Source organism: Protopterus annectens, chromosome 12.part0, assembly GCF_019279795.1.
Source record: "Protopterus annectens isolate FY-2018-M chromosome 12.part0, PAN1.0, whole genome shotgun sequence".
Classification (NCBI taxonomy): domain Eukaryota; kingdom Metazoa; phylum Chordata; order Ceratodontiformes; family Protopteridae; genus Protopterus; species Protopterus annectens.
The window spans coordinates 1,189,662,465-1,189,686,052 of record NC_056746.1 but is presented as its reverse complement, the minus strand read 5'-3'; the positions used below and the strand labels follow the sequence as shown (position 1 = coordinate 1,189,686,052).

General features: G+C 42.2%; 1 protein-coding gene across 6 annotated transcripts in view; it reads left to right on the top strand.

Moving 5' to 3' along the window:
• ZNF335 (zinc finger protein 335) overlaps positions 1–23,588 on the top strand; it is a 1,318,033-nt gene that overhangs the window by 8,917 nt on the left and 1,285,528 nt on the right. Inside the window, exon 2 of one of the 6 annotated variants that reach the window (XM_044090237.1) lies at positions 11,466–11,588. The exons of the other annotated variants lie outside the window; for them this stretch is intronic. The gene's annotated coding sequence lies outside the window, so the exon portion shown is untranslated. The remainder of the gene's footprint in view (positions 1–11,465; positions 11,589–23,588) is intronic. 6 annotated transcript variants of the gene reach the window in all.

The window sequence follows — 23,588 nt, the reverse complement described above, 5'->3', positions numbered from 1 at the left end:
AAATCCTTCTATGTGGCACACCTCATCATGAAAGGGTTCTCATCCAGGAAAAAATAAGTCATTGTCCTCCTCTACTCAGCTCTCATCAGACCCATTATATAGTACAAAGCCCCATTTGGAATGTACCTTACAAGGCATCTGCAGCAGCTGCAAAGGCCACAGAAATACCTCACAAAGAGGATTATGACCCTCAAACAGTTACCCTACACTGACCGCTTCAAAAAAACTCTGGATTTACTCCGTAGCATATCGCCTACTCTGAGGTGATCTCTGCCTAACATACAAAGTTATGCCAAACCCTGAGCTGCTGGATATGTTACACCTAAAGAAATCCCAATCTCTCAGAGCCACACGCTCTAGAGGCTTAAACCTAGTCACCACAATTAACAGAACATGCTGGAGGGATAGATTCCTGTCCCAGAGACTTTCCATAGTCTGGAACAAGCTACCTTTCTATGTCAAGCAGAGTTAGTCACTAACTCTCTTAAAAAAAAATCTTGAGTGGATGGGGTAATAGGAAATTCACCCCGGGAATCACTTTGGTGGCCCTGCTAGACAGAGGCACAGGTAATTAGCATCCATGGATGGCATAAGCCAGGGAACCTTGTTGGCTAGGCTTACATAGGCCCTAGGGCCGATAGCCTAGTACTGACCTGTGAACCTTCTTCCACAGAGCATGCTGTACAGGCATTCTGCGTGTTATACTGCAGTCTGCTTTTGTCCTTTGCTTGTGTGTGGAGGTTCTGGATAATATTTTACTTGCATCACTGTGTTTGGCTAAAGTGCATTGATTCCAGTGTCTGGCTTCCCCTACTTTGTCCATTTTTGTTGGTAAGTTTACTGCACTGCTCAGGAATACCAGCTCTTACCATGATCATTCTTTTACATTGTTCATTATAACTTTGTTACACTCCTTGTATTATCATTTTGGGTTTTATTTGCACATTTTAGAAAAATGTTTTCCTGCCCGGCAACATGATCTTTTTTTTACTTGCATCAATACTTAACTGTCATATTTTTTTTTTTTCTCCACAAATGTGCTGCACAGCCAATGCATTTGCACTGCCTAAAATTTCTATACCCTTTTATGTTAGTCTTTTTTTTTGTTGAATGTCTAATATTCATCTCATGTATAGTGTGGATGTCTGTAGGTTTCATACTGCAGTTCCTGTCACTTCAGCTTTTCATTTTATATGGTAATGCAAGGCTTTTACTCATTTTGAGTTCTTCTAAGCCTACACCCTGTTGCTGCTTTGAGAAATACGTTACCCAGATGTTATCTGCCTCTTTCTTGATCTTACTGCAGTCTTATTTGCTGTGTGTACAGTCACTTTGTTCCTACTTTTTGCTCATACGTTTGAGTAACATTCTGTTCCACTACTTCATGTCCCTCCACAACTTAAGCTGTGTTTTTTTTCCCTTGCAGTGGTTGGTGTATTATCTTCATATTCTGCCTTAAAATTTAGCCAACTTAAGGTCAGCTTCTTGTTCTCTGTCTTTATGTAACTGATGGATTGAGCTCTTCTCCTTTTTACTTATAGTACATGTATTTTGGCAGGATTTTCATTAGATATGTGATTAGGGTTTTGTCTCTTAGTATACACCTATCTTCTGATTTTCTGTTGCTTTCACTCAGTCAGGATGAATTAGCACTTGTCACTTTTGTTTTTCTTGTCTAGGTTGTTTTCCATTTGCAAAGGGTGCTTCAGAACAGACTTGACTTTACTTTTCCTTTTTTTCCCCTTGCAGATTTCTGTTGTGTAGAGTCTGACCTTGTTTGAATTGTTGATGTTGTACTGACAGAAGTAGGTTTAGAACCAGTACTGTTATCCTTGAACTTCCCTGGCAAAATGTTTTATCGTTACATATCTTCTTAGCACCCACTTGTTGCTTTTAATTTTTCATGTATGTGAATTCCTATTTTAGCTTGTAACTTTAGAATTCATCCTAAGTGTTGCATTTTTTTCCTCTATTCCTAACCACATTCACTGTAGAATCCACCCCATTGGAGAGCGAGTCCTTCTCTTCAGTTATAATAGCTAATTCTACTTCCAGCTTTACAGCATTTTATTCTGTCCTGTCTGCTTTGTAATTTTTTTTTTATTCTGCAGTGACATTTCTAATCTCTGCTTGGCAATGCTTACTGGATGCAGTATTTTAACAAACAAGTCTCTTTCATGTGCTGTTTCTGCAGGCTGAAGTATGTCAAGAGTGTAAGTTCCTGCCTTTTGCAGTGCCTTTTCTTTGTAGGCTGCTTCATCATAGGGGTATACTAACAGTTTTTAGGCACTTTGTGTATTCCTTGCACCTTTGCATCCTAGCCACTAACCTTAGGGCTTCCAGTTGTATGCTTTGATCTTTGCTGGATTCTTGTATTGTAATAAATATGTCTGTTGGTTGCTCCCTTCTTTTTCTGAGTTAAATATAGGCACAACTGTGTAGGCTTATCCACATGCTTGCACTGATTGGATGGTTGGTTAAAATAACTATCTTCTTTCTGTTGTCCCCACAACTTTTTAAAGTGGGGAAAATCTTTTCTTGTTTAACTGGGACTGACTACAAAAGAATGAACTACTGCTGGAGTAATGAGATACTGTTTGTCATCATCATGAATGTATACTCTTACAGTTAATTTTTTTTTTAGTAAAGATTCCCGTTTGACTTGCATAGTGTGACCATACTGCCCATGTCTTCTTCATAGCTTCCTGCCATTAATTGACTTTCACTGAGTATATTTTGCAGCAGAACAGTAACCTAATTGTCTTAACCATCCAACTAGATAGTTTGTCACATTCCACATACATATAACATCTCTTGTAGCGCTTTTAAAGGTGTAACAATGTTGCTGTTAGTACAGAGTCTAGCACTGCAACTTTTCCCCCATATTTAAAACTGTGTATCTACAGTTGTTACCAAATTAAGTGGAGATTTTACCAGTCTATACTGCTCAGTTCTGTACTTTACAGCATGGCTTGATGCTCTTTTATCTTTCGTCTAGAGCTGCACAAGTTTCATAGTCTTTAAATCAGTTGGTAAAGATCTTTTGTCTGTCACTTGCTCTTGTGTTTTACCTCTATCATGTTGACCTTTTAGGATTTAGCCGTTAAGTAATTGTATTGTGATCTATGTGGGTTATGGGAAAATGTCCAGCTGGGAAACTTTGAGCTTGTATTTCTGAGGTATCATGGCTGTGGTGAATAATGTCTTGCCTTTATCATAGTTCATGTAATCAGTTTATTCTCTGCCTGTGAAGGCTGTCAGTCATTCTTAGGCTAACTGGGCTGATATGATCCTGTCTTACATCTAACAAGCTTAACATTTTATACTGCTGTAAAACCGTCTCTGTTGGATCTGTTTCTGGATTCCTCTGTCAGAAACAATTTCCAGCTTTTTCTTCTAGGACTTCCTTCACTTATCTCCCAAAAGCACTACTGTGGGTACCTAATACCTTTCCCCAGAAAGGCAAATGGTCTTCGCTGGGCTTTGCTCAGTGCTGTCTTTGTTACACCCAGTAGTTCATGAAACAGACGTGGTCTTTCTAATTCAGTTAAGTATCACTCTTGTTTTTAAAACAACAGATACAGCTTAATAAAACACTTAAATAAATTAGTGTTTATAACAAGTTATTTAGAATGCTGCGATAAACATTATTTCCACATGTTTTGCTAAGTTGTACTCTGGTGAGAACCTCCATGCTGTGCTACTGATCTGTATATTAATTTTTGTTGGTGGCTAGCGGCTGTGTCAGAGATGGAGATTTAGGGTTAGTACATTTAAATGGCATTTGCTACTGATAACAATCATGCACAGTTCCTAGAAGATAAGATATACTAATAAGTTAGACCTGATGGCTATAAGTAATTAATGCTATGTATGATATATGTGTATGTGCACTTATATGTACATGTATGCATATGATGCACTCAGAGGTATAAATGCATGTATGCAAAGGTTTTATTTTTTTTCTGGAGAAAGTTAATGATTGTATTATAAGGGAAAGCTTCTGTTCTTTTAAGATGTTATGTTTAAAGTATGTGTTGCGGAAAAGTGCAAAAAAGCTAATGACATCCCGGAAGTGGAGAAGAATGTGGAAAGCCCACTATAAATAAGAGAAAAAAAAACAAGAAAAAGGCTTTGAAATTATTATTTAAACCATATTGGTGGGAGTAGCTGAAGATACTGAGAGCTTCATGCAAGTTGTAGATGACTGGCATGTTCATGGTATGATTGAAGTTGGAGAAAAATGTTTATTGTTTATGTAGGCATTTCTTTTTTTTAGTTGGAGGTGAAGCTGAGAAAAGTTAAAACTGAAAGCTGACTGGACTATTGGTCAAGAACAAAACTCTAGATAGTGGGACTGTCAAGTATATTTCAAAGAATGAACTGGGTTCCTCTGCTATAATCTAGCCAAGAATATCTATGTAAAATGAGTCGGAATGGTAACACACCAAGTTGTAGCTTATTCCTCAAAAGCATGTACCTTTGGAGGCAAGAAAAAGAAGTAGATAGTGAATATCTTACCCAACCTTTTAGCAGAAAATGTTATTCTGTACTGCCAGAGATGAGTTGCAGTGTTGTGATATTTTATCCTCTTTGCTATACCCATCTTGCCTAACAGTCTTAATAGGAAATGCTAAAGGAGGCTGGTGAGTTTGCCCGTAAGTGATGAGGGGCTGTAGCTTTTGAAAAAGGAGCTTACTGATCAATCTGTAGTGTATTTGTGAAACCTTGATAGAGATGAGTGAATATAGGAAGAAAAGGAATGTCCTACCAGCAAGGAATTTGAAGGTGCAGTTGGATGTGAGACCAAGGAACGTAAAGCTGCAAAATGGCAAAGTTGTCTGGAAAGGCAAAGTAGTTCCAGAGGAGAAAATAAAGGGAATGAGAGGTTGGCACAGCCAGCTAGTGGAGTCAAACGTTTTGATGAACAGATGGAATTATAGCAGGGGAGTTTAGGGCTACTGCTGATTGAATCCATATTCTGATAGCAGGGCAGAGATGTGGATAATGAGTGACTTGAGATGGACAGAGAGTGCAGGAAAGAGGGCCATTTGCAGTAATAGAATTGTCCAAGTGTCAAAAAAAAAGGCAGACTTAAGCAAGACTAAAAATATTTCTGTATTTTCTTTTACTGCATGAAACATTGTGGCTATTGATAATATAGATGGTTAAAGGCTGGTTAAAATCTTTCTTGCTTAGGCACTTTTCTGAGAAACTAGTAAGAAGAAATGGACTCCTGAGATAGACGCATCGGAGGTGGATCCATAAATAGCATAATGATTAATGTCTAGAGGAGGCTGTTGTAGTCTGTAACGGTAAGTCTTGTGCAAGCATTAAAGGACCAAGTGGGGTGCTGATGGTTAGACTGTGAAGGAGAAAGAATGTATTGAGCAAGAATTCAAGGATGAACAGAAAGAGAAAGTTGCTGTTGGTTAGAGAGTGAGGGGGAAGAGAAAGTACTGAATGCAAACAAAGTAAAAAGAGAAAAAGCATTAGGGGGAGACCTCTCAAGGGTGAATGAAACAAAAGGGTCTGGGTAGGAAAAATGACAGATTAGTATAGTAGTAGGGATAGAGAGTCTGGAGAGGACAAGACTGGGAGATCCCTCTGGGAGTCCAGTGAAGAATACAAGTAGAAGAATAAGAGTTTGCATTCAGTAAATGGTATATGTAAATATAATTGTAGGGAGGAAAATGAGAAATACTAGGAAAGAGTACTGAGAAAGTGTGGGCTGTTAGAGTGCGAGAAGGAAACAGAAGAAAAACGTAAACAAGAAGGAGATTGGGAATGATTATATATACAATTTTGGACGTTTGGGTAGACGAGCTGGACAGCTGAAAACATAAGAGAAGGGAGGCCTATGGAGGAAGAAGTAACAGGTCATAGGCCAGACAGACTGTAAGAAAATAATTCAGGACAATGAGGAAATTGTAATTGTATCACACAAAAATGCTAAGGGGGTAAGCAACCTTTAGTCACTGATATGTATTCACAGTGAAGATTGTATTAGTTGTCATTGGACTTTTACAGTTTGTGACCATTGCATGATTGTTAGGCTGCAAAAAGTCAGTGATTTAGTATCCTTGTAAGAAATTTGTTTCCTGATTTGTTCTTGGGACTTTAAATTTGCAAGAGTTAAACAAAAGAAAAGATGTTCATCTGCAATGGAGAAGATGTACCAAACGTTTGGTGAAACTATTATTAAAGGCAGAACTGCTGCTGGCAAAATGCTTAATATTTGTAGTGGTAACCAACATTGTAGAGTAACATGCATTGCAAGATGTGTGAATGTTAGTGTAAAATGAAGATGTCCCGTTGGGTTTGTGTGCACCTAAATACAGTGGATATTTACACACCCCTGTTATAATACCAGGTTTTGTGATAGTATCCTACCATCACCCAGAATGATAGCACAGTACAGGCATAAAATGATTGATTTCAACAGTTAAGTTTCTGGTGTCATTCTAAGGGGATCCAGTATCTGTCTGCTGGGATAACATGATTGACAGACCTGGATGCTTTGCCAGAGATGGCCTGCATCTGCCAACCCTGGGCTTCTGGATACTGACCAGTGCTCTTGCCACTCATATAGTGCCTGTTTTAGGCAGTGTTCCAAAGACCAAATTACCACTGTAACAGCTAAAACAAATGCAGTCTGAGGGTCATGCTGCTCAACGCTAGAAGCCTAAATCTCAAAATGCACTCACTCAAAGCACTCCTTAAAATGGAGAACATCATCGACATTTGTGCTGTAACAGAAACCTGGTTTAAGGCAGCAGAAAGCACCCCTGCAGTACAAGGCTATAACTCATTCCACACCTTTCGGCCCCAGAACTTGGACCGAAGCTCCAAAGGTGGTGGTGTTTTCATATTCATAAAGGATGCGCACACCTCCAGACTGGTAGCGCGACGTAACACATCAGAGATACTTTAGGTGCAACTAACATTGGGTAAGACAGCGATTCAGGTCGTACTCTGTTATAGGTCCCCAGCCATGTCCCAAGACTTGCACTCCACGTTCCTAAGCACCCTAGAGAATATTAGGGTCCAACCTAACACTATCATACTGAGCGACTTCAACTACCCCTCCGTTAACTGGGAAAACTACTCTTGTACCAATACACTTGCCCAGCGTTTCCTGGAATTCATTAATTTCAATGCCCTGGACCAGCTCATTCTTACCCCCACTAGAGGTAGCAACATCCTTGACCTAGTCATTACTAACATGGGCGACCATTGCTTTACACCAGTAGTCAATTCCTCCCTGGTTAGATCGACCGCAAACTAATCACCTTGGAAATCCACACCCCCCCCATCCCCCGGAAAAGTAACCACCATGAAAAATTTCTCCAAAGCAAACTTTGGGCTCCTAAAAATAGAGGTGGCTAACTTCACAGCACCCATGCAAATGGGGAATAATTGCATGACTGTCAAATTATACACCAGTGCACTGTACAAACACGTACCAAATACATGGATCTCGCCATACCCAATAGAACCAAGACGCTTTCTTCCAAAAAAAGGAAGCCAATCTGGTGGTCCCCCACCATAAACAACCTCTACAACAGGAGGAAACCGATGCGGAATAAGGTGAAGTCCCAAGACTGGAAAAACTCCCTTATCAGCCTAAGCAAAAAATTGAGATCCCTCATCAAATCCTCTAAAGCTAGCTATGAAAGCAGAATTGCAGCAGATAGTAAAGACAACCACAAGGCCTTCTATAGTTCTGTAAAGAATCTGCACGGCAATACCTAGATTTGCTCTGAGCTACCGCACAATGGTACCCCCTATACCAAGCCAACAGATATTGCCAATATACTGGCCGACAGATTCAGTGCCAACTTTACCCCCCACAAAGGTCCAATCACAATACCAGTAGATTGCCAGGCACCCAGTATTACTGCTGCACAAGTTAAAACAGCATTGTCCAAGGCCAAGAATACAGCTTCTATGGGACCTGACAATATCCCTGGCTGTGTTCTACATGAACTACAGAGTGAACTGGCACCTCACCTGTGTGCCCTGTTCAATCACAGCCTCATCTCAGGCTTTGTCCCTACCGAATGGTGCACTGCTACAGTCATCCCTCTCCATAAAGGGGGAGCGACTACAGACCCTGGGAACTATCACCCCATTAGCTTGATGAGTCTGATATGCAAAGCTATGGAACACATCATCATGGACCTAATAAACAAGGATGTAGGGAATCTCCAAACTGTGGATCCCACACAGTTTGGTTTTCTGAAGGTTAGATCATATCTACTCAACTTGGTTGACTTCTTTGAGTCAGTCACCAGAGCTGTGGATGAAGGCAAGGTGATTCATACAGCCTACCTTGATCTGGCCAAGGCCTTTGATAGCATTCCCCACTCAGGAATCGTAGAAAAATTCACTAAGCTAGGCATCAACCTCTATATCACTAGGTGGGTTGCAAAATGGCTCGCAGATAGAACCTACAGTGTGAAAGTAGCTGACTCCAAGTCAGACTGCTGACTAGCCACGAGTGGAGTCCCACAGGGTTCGTTCCTGGGTCCTCTCCTGTTTGGTATCTACTTCTCTGAAGTCCAGGCCAACACAAAGGGACTCTGGCTGACAAAGTTCGCAGACAATTGCAAGTTGGGAGCTATTATTAACTCCCCAAGTTATGTTGACATCCTACAGAATGGCCTCACTGAGACCAACGACTGGTGTCAGAACCATGGAATTAAGCTCAGTGCCAAAAAATGTGTCATCACCCCCTTTGGAAAAAAACCAGTTCCCATGAATTGCCACATTGATGGTAGTCCACTGAACTCAGAAGGTGTTATAAGAGATCTGGGAACACAGACAGCAACCTCTCTTTTGATCACCACATTGCTACTGTGGTCAGAACGTCCTTCTATGTGGCACATCTCATTACTAAGGGTTTTACATCCGGGAAGAGAGAGGTAATTTTCTCCCTGTACTCTTCCCTCATTAGGCCAATCATAGAGTACAATGCCCCATTTGGCATGTAACTCAGTAGACAACTGCAACAACTGGAGAGGCCACAAACGTACCTCACAAAGAGGATCCTAGGCCTTAAACGCTTGTCCTGTATGGACAGACTCGAAAAACTCCAACTATTCTCTGTCTCATATCGCCTACTTAGAAGCAATCTCTGCTTGACTTACTAAGCCATGTCTGATCTAGCTTTGTTAGAAATGCTACATCTAAAGAAATCCCAATCCCTCTGCACCACATGCTCCAGAGACCTCAACCTCCTTACCACAATCAACAGAATGTACTGGAGAGTCAAGTTCATAAGCCAGAGACTGTCCAGGCTATGGAACAGACTTCCCACACATGTCAAGCAGAGCACCTTGCTGACCCTCTTCAAGAGATCTTGATGAGTGGATGGGAAATAAAAAAAAAAAAAAAAAAAAAATCACCCCGGGGATAACTCCAGTGGCTCTACTGAACAGAGGCACTGGGAACTAAGGTTGGGTGGCAAGATGCCAGGGTAATCCTATGGCTAGGCTTGTAAAGGCCCCAGGGCCATTAGCCTAGTACACACCTATAAACCTATAAAGAAAATGAGACCATAATAAATCATTTCAAAACTTTTCCCACCTTTAATGTGACCTATAACTTGTAGAATTCAATTGAAAAATCTCTTAGGAGAAAAAAATATAAAAAAATAAAAAAACATACAATAAGCTGGTTGCTTGTGTGTGCACACCCTTAAACTCTTTGTTAAAGCACCTTTTGATTTAATTACAACATTCAGTCTTCTTGGGTAGGAGTCTATCAGCATGGCACATATTGACTTGGCAATATTTGTCCACTCTTCCTTGCAAAAACGCTCCAAATATGTCAGATTGTGAGGGCATCTCTTGTGCATAGCTCTCTTCAGGTCACTCCACAGATTTTCTGTTGGATTTAGGTCTGGGCTGTGGCTGGGCCATTCCAAAACTTTAATTTTCTTCTGGTGAAGCCATTCTTTTGTTGATTTGGATGTATGCTTGGGATCATTGTCATGTTGAAAGCTGAAATTCCTCATCATCTTCAGCTTTCTAGCAGATGCCTGAACGTTTTGGGCCAAAAGTGACTGGTATTTGTAACTGTTCATAATTCCTTCCACCTTGACTAAAGCCCCAGTTCCAGCTGAAGAAAATCAACCCCAAAGCATGATACTGCCTCCATCATGCTTTACCATGGGGATGGTGTTCTTTGGGTGATGCAAAGTGATGTTTTTGCACCAAATGTACCTTTTGGAAATGTGTCCAAAAAATTCAACCATGGTCTCATCCGGACCATAACACATTTTCCCACATGCTTTTGGGAGACTTGCTGTATTGTTTTGAAAATTTTAGCTGGGCCTGGATGTTTTTCTGTGTAAGAAAAGGTTTCAGTCTTGCAACCCTTACCCCATAGTCCAGACATATGGAGAATATGGGAGATTGTTGTCACATATAGTACACAACCAGTACTTTCCAGAAATTCCTGCAGCTCCTTCAGTGTTGCTGTAGGTCTCTTGGCATCCTCCCTGACCAGTTTTCATCTTGTCTTTCATCAGTTTTGGAGGGACCGCCAGTTCTTTGCAATGTCACTGTTGTCCATATTTTCTCCACTTTTTGATGACTTGTCTTCACTGTGTTCCATGGCATATCCATTGCTGTGGAAATTTTTTTTGTACCCTTCTCCTGACTGATACATTTCAACAATGAGATCTCTGATGCTTTGTAAGCTGTCTGCGAACCATGGCTTTTGCTGTAGCAGGCAACTGAGTAAATGTCAGGAAAATCCTACTAGGACAGCTGAACTTTATTTGGGGTTAATCAGAGTCTCTTTAATTGCTGGCAGGTGTGTACCCAAGAAGACTGAATGCTGTAATTAAATCAAGAGATGCTTCAACAAAGTATTAGTTTTTTATTTTGTATATTTTCCCCCAACAGATTTGTTTTTCAATTGAATTGTACAGGTTATAGGTCACATTAAAGGTGGGAAAAGTTTTGAAATGATTTATTGAGGTCTCATTTTTTTATATCACAAAAACCTGGCATTATAATGGGAGGATCTAAACTTTTTATAGCCAGTATACAGACGGAGAAAGAGATGATTTTTAATTCATTTTTTAAAATGCTTCTCTTGGTAAAGGTTAAGATGGTTGCAAATCAAGAACAGTAGACCAGGTTCCCCTGTCCCCATCAACAGTCTCTATCTTATCTTGTGAAAGTTACAGATGTCAGTCAGGCTAGGAGGTATAATTCCCCTGGTGCGTATTGCGACTGCTCTAGGGCTTCTGCATGATTTGTGGCTGGTATTCATCCTCTTGCTTTTAATTCTGAATACGCACTCCTTGGAGAAAGAACAACAGTTAAGTATGTTGAGTGAAGACCCCTGTACATATCTAAGAGTAATATGAAATGGAAATAATTGTGAATGTAAAAAACATATCAAGTAAATTTTGTAGACTGCAAACATTTTTTTTTCTTTCATTGAAGGAATTTTGGTTCTGAGAGAGAAACGGCCATGATGAGGTAGTGAGAGCTGGCCAAAATTGGCAAGTGAGGATTGAAATGATCACTTCACAGAGTTGAACTCTGGCAAAGTTTCACTTTTGACAGGTAAAGTATGGGTTTGGGGACAGGGGAGTGATGGTAAACAACCCTGTGGCTGATTTTGGCTCGTGAGGTGATTTTACTAATGAGAAAGTTCTGTTTGGGGAGGGTGTGTGTGAACAAGCCTTCTTGAAGGTGCCCATGAGTGAGCAAGCATGATTTCTAAAGCACCAGGGCATTTCTCGATGGAAGCAAGTATACACAGCATTGGGACAATAGAAAGGTAAAATGCCACAGAGGCTGCATAGTAAAAAGTTGTATAGTCTTTCATGGATAGGAACAGCAAGTAAGTGTACCAACATATCTTTTGTTCTGCTTGCCTCTGGGTTATTCGTATGCAGCATGGGCTAAAAACTCTTATGGGAGTGTAAAATTAAGCTTCTTAAGATGTCCTTTAATGTCACTGCTGTAGTATTGTAAAACAGAAGGGATCTCTTGCCCAGGGCAGCCTGACGCTTGGCAAGTATACCAAAGCCTAATGATCTTGTATGTGCCGTACTTCACACTTATGCACCCTGCTCAGAACATAGGGAGTAAAATGGATGCAACTTCCCAGAACGGAATTGCCCCGGAAGAGAACAGTCTCCATAGAACAAAGAGTCCATGCACAACCAGAAGGAAAAAAATGTTTAGAATACTGTAAGTGTAGAAAAGGATATCTACTGTTGTTATGGTAAGAGTTTTGCACAGCTGTACTATCCTCAAAGATTGATAGCCTAGTAAGTAAATGTGATAGGCCACTGCAGACTTCAAGGTATTCACATTTTCATTTAGATGATTTATTTGTCTTTGCAGAGTCTTTTTTTAAAGTGGCAAAAATCTCTCTCTTGGATGAGAGATCCAGGAGAACATACAAAAGTCTTGTTCAACTCCTGACAGTATTGTTTCCTGGGGTATATCCTAGATACCTCAGTTCAGAGTTTTTCTTCATAAGAAAAAGTAGATCTGTACCTAGATTTATTCTGTAGATTCTTCCAGTCAGATTGGTGTCTCAGCAAGGGAATTCAAGTTCTAGGTATCATGGCATTTGTGAGTGTCATTATTCCTCTAACAAAATTCCACATTATGGTTCTGATATTATAAATTCCAGTTTTGGGGTGTGAGAGGAGATATCCTTTGGAGAGACAAATTTTATCAGAATCCAGGTGTCTCATTTTTCCTTCCAGCTCCAGCACAGTGTGTAGCAGCAGGTGGATCAGACTTTGCTTGGGGAGCAATATTTATGGCGGATGACAGGTAGCTTACATCCTTCTAAGTTGGGAACTGCTGATTGAAGGCTCAGTGTCTGTAATTCTAAAAGTATATTAGTTCTGGTTTAAGTACTTGGGCTTCAGGCCAGTCATTTTACATTAAGAAGGTTTGTGGTCTGCACTCTTGTGGGAGGAGAGGCTGATTTATGGCGGATGACAGGTAGCTTACATCCTTCTATGTTGGGAGCTGCTGATTGAAGGCTCAGTGTCTGTAATTCTAAAAGTATATTAGTTCTGGTTTAAGTACTTGGGCTTCAGGCCAGTCATTTTACATTAAGAAGGTTTGTGGTCTGCACTCTTGTGGGAGGAGAGGCTGGACTCTGCCCTTCTGAGCTGGGAATTTCTGGTTAGAGGCTTACCGTGCCTGCATATTTGAACTGTTTCTTACTGAAATTGGTGTGCCTTGTTTGCTGTCGCATAAACTAGATTCAGGCCTGCTGAATCTAGCTTTGTTTGTATAACTTGAGCACTAATCCAGGCCTTCTTTTTTGGAGAAGGTTCCCTTGCACCCCAGTGGCAGGAGTATGCGGTTAGAACTTGCGTGATTGAAGACTACAGGAACAGGGCTCAGTTTTGAGATTATTTTTACTGGTTAATTGGGTAATTTGTTTACAAGCCTTATCTGATTGCTTGTAGTCATCTAAAGCTGTTGTAAGTGTATTTTTTACTGTTTGTAGTCATTTAAAGCTGTTTTAAGTGTATGTTTTACTGTTTTTGCCTTATCTTTTCAAAAAAAATTCCTCGTTTCCCACCTTTCTAAGCTAGTATAGTCCAGTTTTCAGGCTAGTGCTGAATTCAGGGCTGTGTTACAGGTTTCTGAGTTGCCCATTCCTTACTTGGATAGAAGGAAGTTTCTCTGTTCACCTGTGAGAGAGGGAGCTTTAAGCAGCCATCTGTCCCTGAAGGAGTGGTTCCAGCCCAGAAGTTAGTAGTTTATAGGCCATTTTGGGCTAATTTCTATTTCCTGTTATAAAAATTGCGTTTGCACGTCCGGGCAGCGCTGGTTAGCTAGGGCTAAATTATTCTCAGCTCCACCAAGTTTCCTCTTCAGTTTTTCCCTTGAAAGTAGTCTAACTCTCAGCCTAAGCACTTAAAAGCATCCTACAGTCCAGCACTTGCTCAGACCTTATAGCAAGCAGTAATATACCCCAACACTTGATTGCCCAGAAGGGCAAGGCTCATTATTCACCCCTCACCAACCAAGCGACTAAGCAGCTCACCCTACTATTCAGGCATGACCAAAGGGCAATTTCAGGTATACTCTCCAGTCCAGCTGGTGAACCTAGGTATCCTGAGGCAATGTTACAACTGCCTCATGTACACAGACAACCCTCTCCTCCTACCACAAAACATTAACATATGCAAGAGATGCAATTATATAGCTAAATTGGAGGCTAAACTCTTGCCACCCAAGACTGGAACAGGCAATCATGAGGCGAAGGTTAACACTTGCACCACACCTCCAGCCTCACATAAACATACTAAACCAGCACTGGCAAAAAATACACATAAATACACAAAATCATACTCAAAGGCTCTAAATAAAAACCTGCAAAAGCATCAGAGACCGCCAAAGCAGACACCCAAAAAATCTGCACCTCCCGTCACAAACCAGACAACACATAAAACACAAAATCAGTGTGCCGCACGATCACAGCCCTTAAGGTGAAATAACATACCTAACACACTAGTAATAGGCGACTCTATAGTCAGGCACACTGACGTCCCACTCACTAGGCTGGACAAGGAGAAGGTTACTGTTAGCTGCCTGTCTGGAGTCAGAATCCACCACATAACACAAGCACTCGGGTCACTCCAGAACAAGTACAAATATGACTCTGTCATTGTTCATGTTGGTGTGAATGACCTGAAACGTACCTCCATGGACTACATGAAAAGAGACATGGAAGAGCTCTCTGAACATGTAGCCCAGGCGGGTATGACCCAGACCCTGAGTAGCATCCTGCCCTCACCAAGAGTGATACCGCAGTATAAAGAAAAAATGATCAATTTCAACAACTGGCTAAGCTTCTGGTGCCATTCAGAGGGGATCCAGTGTCCTGTCATCCTGGGACGACATGCTCGACAAACCTCTTTGCATTGCAAGAGATGGCTTGCATCTGTCACCCCTAGGCTTTCGAATACTGGCCAAGGCTCTTGCTGCCCCCATAGTGCCATTTTTAGGCAACGCTCAAAAGTCAAACCCACCTCCGTAAACAGCACAAATAAAAAAAGTGAAGGTTATGCTACTCAACACCAGGAGTTTAAATCTCAAAATGCACGCACTCGAAGCACTCCTCAGTATGGAGAACGTCGACATCTGTGCAGTAACTGAAACCTGCTTCAAGGCTCCACAGAGCACCCCAGCACTACTGGGCTACAAATCGTACCACACATTTCGGCCACAGAACATGGACCGAAACACAAAAGGAGGGTGTGTATCCATATTCATCAAGGATACTTACACCTCCAGGTTAGTGGCGCAGCATGACATCTCTGAGATCATCCATGTGTAACTAACATCAGGCAAATCTGCAGTGCAAATTGTGGCCTGCTACAGATCACCCTCCATGACCCAGGACCACGACTCCACCTTTCTGGAGACACTGGAAAACATGAAGGTCCTACCGAACACCCTGATATTGGGTGCATTCAATTACTCTACCGTTAACTGGGAAAACTACTCGAGTACAAACTCCCAGGTCCAGCGCTTCCTGGAATTTATTAACTCAAATGCCCTGGATCAGCTGGTAAACTCCCCTACCAAAGGTGAAAACATATTGGACCTGGTCTTCACCAACATGGGCGACAGGTGTTCCGCACCGGAGATCAACCCATCACTGGTTAGATCAGACCATAAACTAATCACTCTGAATGTCCACACCACACCACCACCCCCAGCCAAGGAAACCACAGTGAAAAACTTTTCTATAGCAAACTTCACCTTACTTAAGACAGAGGTGGTAAGTTTCACAGCCCCCACGCTAAAGGATAACAGTGTCCAAGATGCAGGAACCTTTACAAATGCACTCTATGAGCACCTACAAGGATGCATGGATCGTGCCATCCCTAGGAAAACCAAGACTCACTCCCCTAAGAGAAGGAAACCAGTCTGGTGGACCCCTGCCATAAACAGACTATACAATAGAAGGAGGAAACTAGTTCAGAAAAAAAGCAAATCCCAAAAAGGAAAGAAATCCCTGATCAGTATCAGTAAGAAACTAATGTCCCTCATAAAATCATCCAAGGCTAACTTTGAAAGAAAAATAGCCAAGTATTCGAAAGATAACTACAAAGCCTTCTTTAGCTATGTCAAGAATCTAAATGGCAGCTCGCAGATATGCTCTGAGCTAGTGCAAAATAGCACAAAATATACTGAACCTACTGATATTGCCAACATCCTGGCAGTTAGATTCAGTGCAAACTTCACCCCCCCCTCAAAAGGACCCACAACAATACCGGAAAAGTGTAGTGTCCCGGAAATCACAGATGCACATGTGAAAACACATCTTTCAAAAGCCAAAAGCACAGGGACAATGGGGCCAGATGGTGTCCCAGGCTGCGTCTTGCACGAACTACAGAACAAACTAACCCCCCACCTAAACACACTGTTCAACCTCAGCCTCTCCACAGGCTATGTGCCCAGAGAATGGCGCACAGCAACGGTTATTCCGCTCCACAAAGGAGGGGCCACAACTGACCATGGTAACTATTGCCCCATAAGCCTGACTAGCCTGGTCTGCTAGGCTATGGAGCGCATCATCATGGAACTCATTAACAAAGACATTGGGAACCTCCAAACTCTTGACCCGACCCAGTTCAACTTTAAGGGCAGATCATGCCTACTAAACCTGGTTGACTTCTTCGAGACAGTCACCAAGGCCGTAGATGAGAGGAAGGTGGTTAACACAGCCTACCTTGACCTCAGCAAGGCTTTTGACACCATTCCCCACTCGGGAATTATAGAAAAAAATCACCAGCCTGAACATAAACCCCTACATCACAAGATGGGTTGCCAGCTGGCTTACAGACAGAATTCACACTGGAAGAATAGCGGGCTCCAGGTCCGACTCTAAACCAGTCACAAGTGGTGTCCCGTAAGGCTTGGTCCTGGGACCCCTACTGTTTGGTATATACTTCTCAGAAGTACAGGCAAACACAGGAGGACTATGGCTAAGTTCGCCGATGACTGCAAACTGGGAGCCATAATTGAATCCGGCTGACACGGACATTCTCTAAAAGGGCCTTACTGAGATGGATACCTGGTGTCAAAGTCATAGTCTCAAGCTAAATGCCAAAAAATGCATAGTCATCCCGTTTGGGAAAAACAAAACACCCATGAATTACCACATAGTTGGCAGCCCCCTTAATACAGAAGAGGTGATAAGAGATCTGGGGACCCAGGTAGATACTAATCTCTCCTTTGACAATCATATTGCCAAAGTAGTTAGGAAATCCTTCTATGTATCTAATTACTAAAGGGTTCGCATCTAGAAATAGGTTATAGTGCCCCTCTACTTGTCGCTCATCAGACCCATCATAGAGTACAATGCCCCATTTGGGATGTACCTCACAAGACACTCCAACAGCTGGAAAGACCGCAAAAGTACCTCACCAAGAAGATTACTGGCCTCAAACATATGTCCTATGCAGCCCGACTGGAAAATCTCCTGCTGTACTCAGTGGCATATCACTTACTCAGAGGTGATCTCTGCCTGACTTACAAAGCCATATCCAACTCGGAATTGATGGACATGCTCCACCTAAAGAAATCCAAGTCGCTGCGAGCCATTCGCTCTAGAGAGGTAAACCTCGCCACAACAATAAATAGAACATGCTGGAGGGATGGATTCCTGTCACAGAGACTCCCCATGCTTTGGAACAAAATTCCTAACTACATTAGGCAGAGCCCCTCACTAACACTCTTTCTTTCAAGAGAAACCTTGACGAGTGGATGGGTAATTGAAAATACACCCCTGGGATCACTTCATTGACTCTTCTTGATGGCTCAGTTAATCAGTGGGGCAGCGAAGCTGACACACTCTGGCTAGGCTTATAAATGCCCTCAGGCAGGTAGCCTAGTACCTACCTATGAAAGTGCTGGGAGTTTTGACCTGCAAAGCAGACCAAAATGCATAAATGTAAAACAGATGTCGGCACTTATAAATACTGTCAACATTCTTGAGTCACCTTCAGTCCCCAAGACCATTAAGTGTTTATAGACAACACCACAGTGATATGGTACATAAACAAAGGGAACCAAATCCTACTCCCCTGTGCAGACTAACCATGATATCATGAGCTATATCTTTTTCAGCTCAGTGTTACACTGCAGGCATCTTGCATACTGTCGGAGCAAAATTTTGTGTCAGCCAAACTGAGCAGAACCAGGACAGACCCTCATGAATGGAAACTGAATCAGCGGTCTTCCAAGAATTGATAGAGCTGTAATGAACACCTCAGTTAGATCTTTTAGCTGCCAGTCACAACAATAACTTTGCAAAGTTCTTCTTCATTACTCCGTACAAGAATGCTTGGGGAAACTATTTTTTTCCCTTTGATAGGAATGCTCCTGTATGCTTTTTACCCTTTCCACTAATAGCCAGAATCATACTGAAGATTTAGGAGGGCTCATCTATGCATGGAATAAATAATATTAGCAAAGTTTATTTCATCTGTGATACAGGATAACAGTTGGTATTTTACTGCATGTAGATTTTATAGTTTTATGTCTAAAAGAGTAAAGCTGGATATAACTAAAAATAAAATGGAAAATAATCCTGGGCAGGTTGACAGACTAGATCAGACAGGAGTCCTCGTGGACTATGATGTTTGCAGATGACATTGTGATCTGTAATGAGAGTAGGAACCAGGTGGAGGAGACCCTGGAGAGATGGAGATATGCTCTAGAGAGAAGAAGAATGAAGGTCAGCAGAACTAAGACATAGTATATGTATGCGAATGAGAGGGAAGATAGAGGAATGGTGAGGATGCAAGGAGTAGAGATGGCGGAGGTGGATGAGTTTAAGTATTTGGGATCAATAGTTCAGAGTAATGGTGAGTGTGGAAGAGAGATAAAGAAGAAAGTACAGGCAGGATGGATTGGGTGGAGAAGAATGTCAGGAGTGATTTGTGACAGACTATTACCAGTAAGAGTGAAAGGGAAGGTCTACAAGAGGGAAGTGAGACCAGCTATGTTATATGGGTTGGAGACAGTAGCACTGACAAAAAATCAGGAGTCAGAGCTGGACGTGGTAGAGTTAAAGATGTTACGATTTGCACTGGGTGTGACAAGGGTGGACAGGATTAGGAATAAGTATATTAGAGGGTCAGCCCAGGTTGGAAGGTTTAGAGACAAAGCCATGGAAGCAAGATTACGTTGGTTTGGACATGTGCTGAGGAGGGATGCTGTGTATATTGGGAAAAAGATGCTAAGGATGAAACTACCAGGTAACAAGAAAAGAGGAAGGCCTAAGATAAGGTTTATGGATGTGGTGAGAGAGGGCATGCAGGTGGGTTGGTGTGACAGAGCAAGATGAAGAGGACAGGAAGAAATGGAAACAGATGATCCGCTGTGGTGACTCCTAACAGGAACAGCCGAAAGAAGAGGATGATGACGATGAAGAACAATCCTAGAGACTAAGCATGATGGTCTGTCAGAGTGAAGCAGTGATGGCCCGATGTTCAGAAGAGGTGCTCTTTTTCATGAGATAGTCTACCCACTTTTTTCATATGTAACATTCTATGTGAGTAATATTTGTGTTGTACCATCATTTTCGTGCTCTGTACTTAAGTTTGTAACAGAATGTGTTTTAATAGTCATATATACATTTGTACTGTTTTTGGTATTGTATTATACTGTTTATTTCTGAAGCTTTTTTCTCAGGCCTCCGCTGTAAACGGGGTCCTGGCCCAGTCAGACTTTTTCCCAGTTAACAAATGTAATAAATGAGTAGACATTGAATGGAAGGTTAGAGGAATGCATCAGTTCCCATAATAAGGAGGCTCCAACAAGCTGAAAAAATGCTGTCTGCCCAATGATATAGTAGTACCCAGGCCTTACTTGAGAAAATGTGGAACTAAAGGAAGTCAAGGCTTCACAAGTTTGTTTACCTGAAATGTATGTAGGCCATCCTAATGGACCATAAATATAGAGCCAGTCACTAAAACCTGCAACTCCTTGAGGGCCCCAAAGCAGCAGAATGTAAAGACTTAGCATTGTTCATGAAAAGGCAGATAGTGACCGGGACTTAAATCTGTAAAATGGAGCTGGGACTTAAATCTGTAAAATGGAGCTAAGGATATAATGGGTGCATTGTGCTCCCTGGAAACTTATTCAGCAGGATCGGGGTTCACTTTCCATAATTATTTGAATAGAGACCTACAGCAAGGAAAAGTTTATCACTCCTCTGGAAGCTGAGTAAATAGCTCCTGTGTAGTGGAGTTATAACTTTCATAGGTTCATATGTAGGTACTAGGCTATTGGCCCCAGGGCCTATATAAGCCTAGCCAAAAAGGTACCCTGGCTTTTGCCACCCAAGAAAATTATTTTCCTGTGCCCCTGTCGAGCAGAGCCACAGAAGTGATCCCTGGGGTGAATTTCCTATTTCCCATCCAATCAAGATTTTTCTTGAAGAGTGCTAATGAGGAGCTCTATTTGACATAGATAGGTAGTCTGTTTTCAGAGTATGGGAAGTCTCTGGGACAGGAATCTATCCCTCCAGCATGTTCTGTTTATTGTGGTTTCAAGATTTAGGTCCCTAGAGCGTGTAGCATGGAGGGATTGGGATTTCTTTAAGTGGAGCATGTCCAACTCTCTGGGTTTGACATAGCTTTGTATGTTAGATCGCCTCTGAGTAGGTGATATGCGACGGAGTAAAGCTGGAGGTTTTTGAGACTTTCTGCGTAGGGCATCTGTTTGAGGCCAGTAATCCTCTTTGTGAGGTATTTCTGTGGCCATTCCAGTTGTTGTAGATGTTTTGTGAGGTCCATACCAAAAGGGGCGTTGTACTCTATAATGGGTCTAATGAGTGATGAGTAGAGGGGAACAATGACCGCTTTTTTTTTTTTTTTTTTTTTTTCTGGATGAGAAACCTTTTGTGATGAGGTGAGCCACGTAGAAGGATTTCCTGACCACTGTGATGATGTGATTTTCAAAGGAGAGACTACTTTCCACCTGTGTCCCAAGGTCTCTTATCACACTTTCGGAGTTAAGTAGACTACCACTTATGTGGTAGTTCATGGGTATAGAGTTTTTACCAAAGGGGATGACAATACACTTTTTGGCATTGAGCTTCAGGCCATGGCTTTGACACCAGACATCTGTCTCAGTGAAGCCCTTTTGTAGTATGTCCACATCGTTAGGAGTTGATTATGGCTCCTAGTTTGTAGTCATCTGCAAACTTTGTTAGCCAAAGACCTTCTGTGTTAGCCTGTACTTCAGAGAAGTAGATACCAAACAGGAGAGGACCCAGGACTGAACCCTGTGGTACTCCACTTGTCACTGGTCTGAAGTTGGATTTGGAGTCTGCTACTTTCACATTGTGGGTTCTGTCCGTGAGCCAGTTGGCAACCCATTTTGTGACATAGGGATTTATACCTAGATTAGTGAGCTTATCTATAATTCCAGCGTGGGGGATGGTGTTGAAAGCCTTGGCGAGATCTAGATAAGCTGTGTGAACCACCTTACCCTCATCTATGACTTTGGTGACTGCTTCAAAGAAGTCAATCAGGTTTAGGAGACATGATCTGCCTTTCAAAAACCCAAACTGGGTAGGGTCCAGAGTTTGAAGATTACCAATGTCTTTGTTTATGAGTTCCATGATGATATGTTCCATGGCCTTGCAGATCAGGCTAATGGGGCGGTAGTTCCTGGGGTCCGTCATGGCTCCCCCTTTGTGTAGTGGACTAACTGTCGCAGTGCGCCATTCAGTGGGCACAAAGCCTGAGGTGAGGCTGTGATTGAACATGATACTTGGGTAGGGTGCCAGTTCATTCTGTAGTTCATGTAGAACGCAGTCTGGGATATTGTCAGGTCCCATGGATGCTGTGTTCTTGGCTTTGGGTAGTGTGTATTTTAACCTGTGCAGCCATGATTACAGGAACTTTGCATTCTTCCGGTATAGAGATGGGCCCTCTAGGGTATGAGAGGGGGGTAAAGTTCAGGTCCCATGGATGCTGTGTTCTTGGCTTTGGGTAGTGTGTATTTTAACCTGTGCAGCCATGATTACAGGAACTTTGCATTCTTCCAGTATAGAGATGGGCCCTCTAGGGTATGAGAGGGGGGTAAAGTTAGGTCTGAACCTATCTGCCACGATGTTGGCAATATCAGTTGGTTCTGTATATTTAGTGCCATTGTGCTGTAACTCACAGCAGATCTGAGTGTTGCCATTGAGATTCTTGACCTAGCTATAGAATGCTTTATGGTTGTCTTTAGAGTCAGTGGCAATTTTGTTTTCTTAACTAGCTTTGGAGGATTTTATGAGGGATCTCGGCTTCTTACTGAGGTTGACCAGAAAGTTCCTCCAGTCATGGGATTTTACTCTTTTTTGCAACAGTTTCTTTCTTCTGTTGTAGAGTTTGTTTATGGCAGAGGACCACCAGATTGGCTTCCTTTTTTTTTGAGGATGGCATATTGGTTCCATTAGGGATAGCATGATCCATGCACTCGTGTAAGTGCTTATAAAGTGCATTTGTGTTGGATTCAGCAGTCTTGCCTCTATTGTCTGTCTGAGTGGGTGTCATGAAGTTTGCCACTTCTGTCTTAAAAAGTGTGAAGTTGGCTTTGGAGAAGTTTTTTACAGTGGTTTCCCTAATTGGGGGTGGGGGCAGGATGTGGATGTCTAGGATGATTAGCTTGTGGTCGGGTCTGACCAACAAGGAATTGACCTCTGGTGTGGAACACTGGTTGCCCATGTTGGTAATGACCAGGTCTAGGATATTGCTGCCCCTGGTGGTGGTGTGAATAAGATGATCCAAGGAATTGGAATTTATGAATTCCAGAAAACGCTGAGCAAAAGAGTTGGTGCATGAGTAATTTTCCCAGTTAATGGAGGGGTAGCTGAAATCGCCCATTATTAAGGTGTTGGGTGGTACCCTAATACTTTCCAGTGTATCAAGAAATGAGGAGTGTGAATCCTGGGGCATGGTGGGGGGTCTGTAGCAAGCTACAATTTGGATTGCGGTCTTGCCCAGAGTTAGTTGCACTTGGATAATCTCGGATGTATTATGCTGTGCAACTAGCCTGGAGGTGTGGATATCCTTAATGAGTATGGAGACGTCTCCACCTTTAGTGCTTCGTTCGGGTTAGGTGGCCGAAAGGTGTGGTATGAATTATAGCCTGGTAACACAGGGGTGCTCTCTGGAGCTTTGAACAAAGTCTCTGTCACTGCACAGATGTCGATGTTCTCCATTTTAAGGAGTGCCTCGAATGAGTGCATTTTGAGGTTTAGACTTCTAGCATTGAGTAGCATTACCCTCAGATTTTGCTTGCTTCTACCTGTTACCGTGGTGAATTTGTCATTTGAACCTTGCCTAAAAAAGTTACTATAGGGGTGTCAAGAGCCTTGGCCAGTATCTGGAATCCCAAGGGCGACAGGTGCAGGCCATCTCTGGCAAAGCATCGTGGTCTGTCGATCATGTCGTCCCAGGCAGACAAATACTGGATCCCCTTAGAATGACACCAGAAGCTTAGCCAATTGTTGAAGTCGATCATTTTGCCCTTGTACTGTGGTATCATTCTGGATGATGGCAGGAT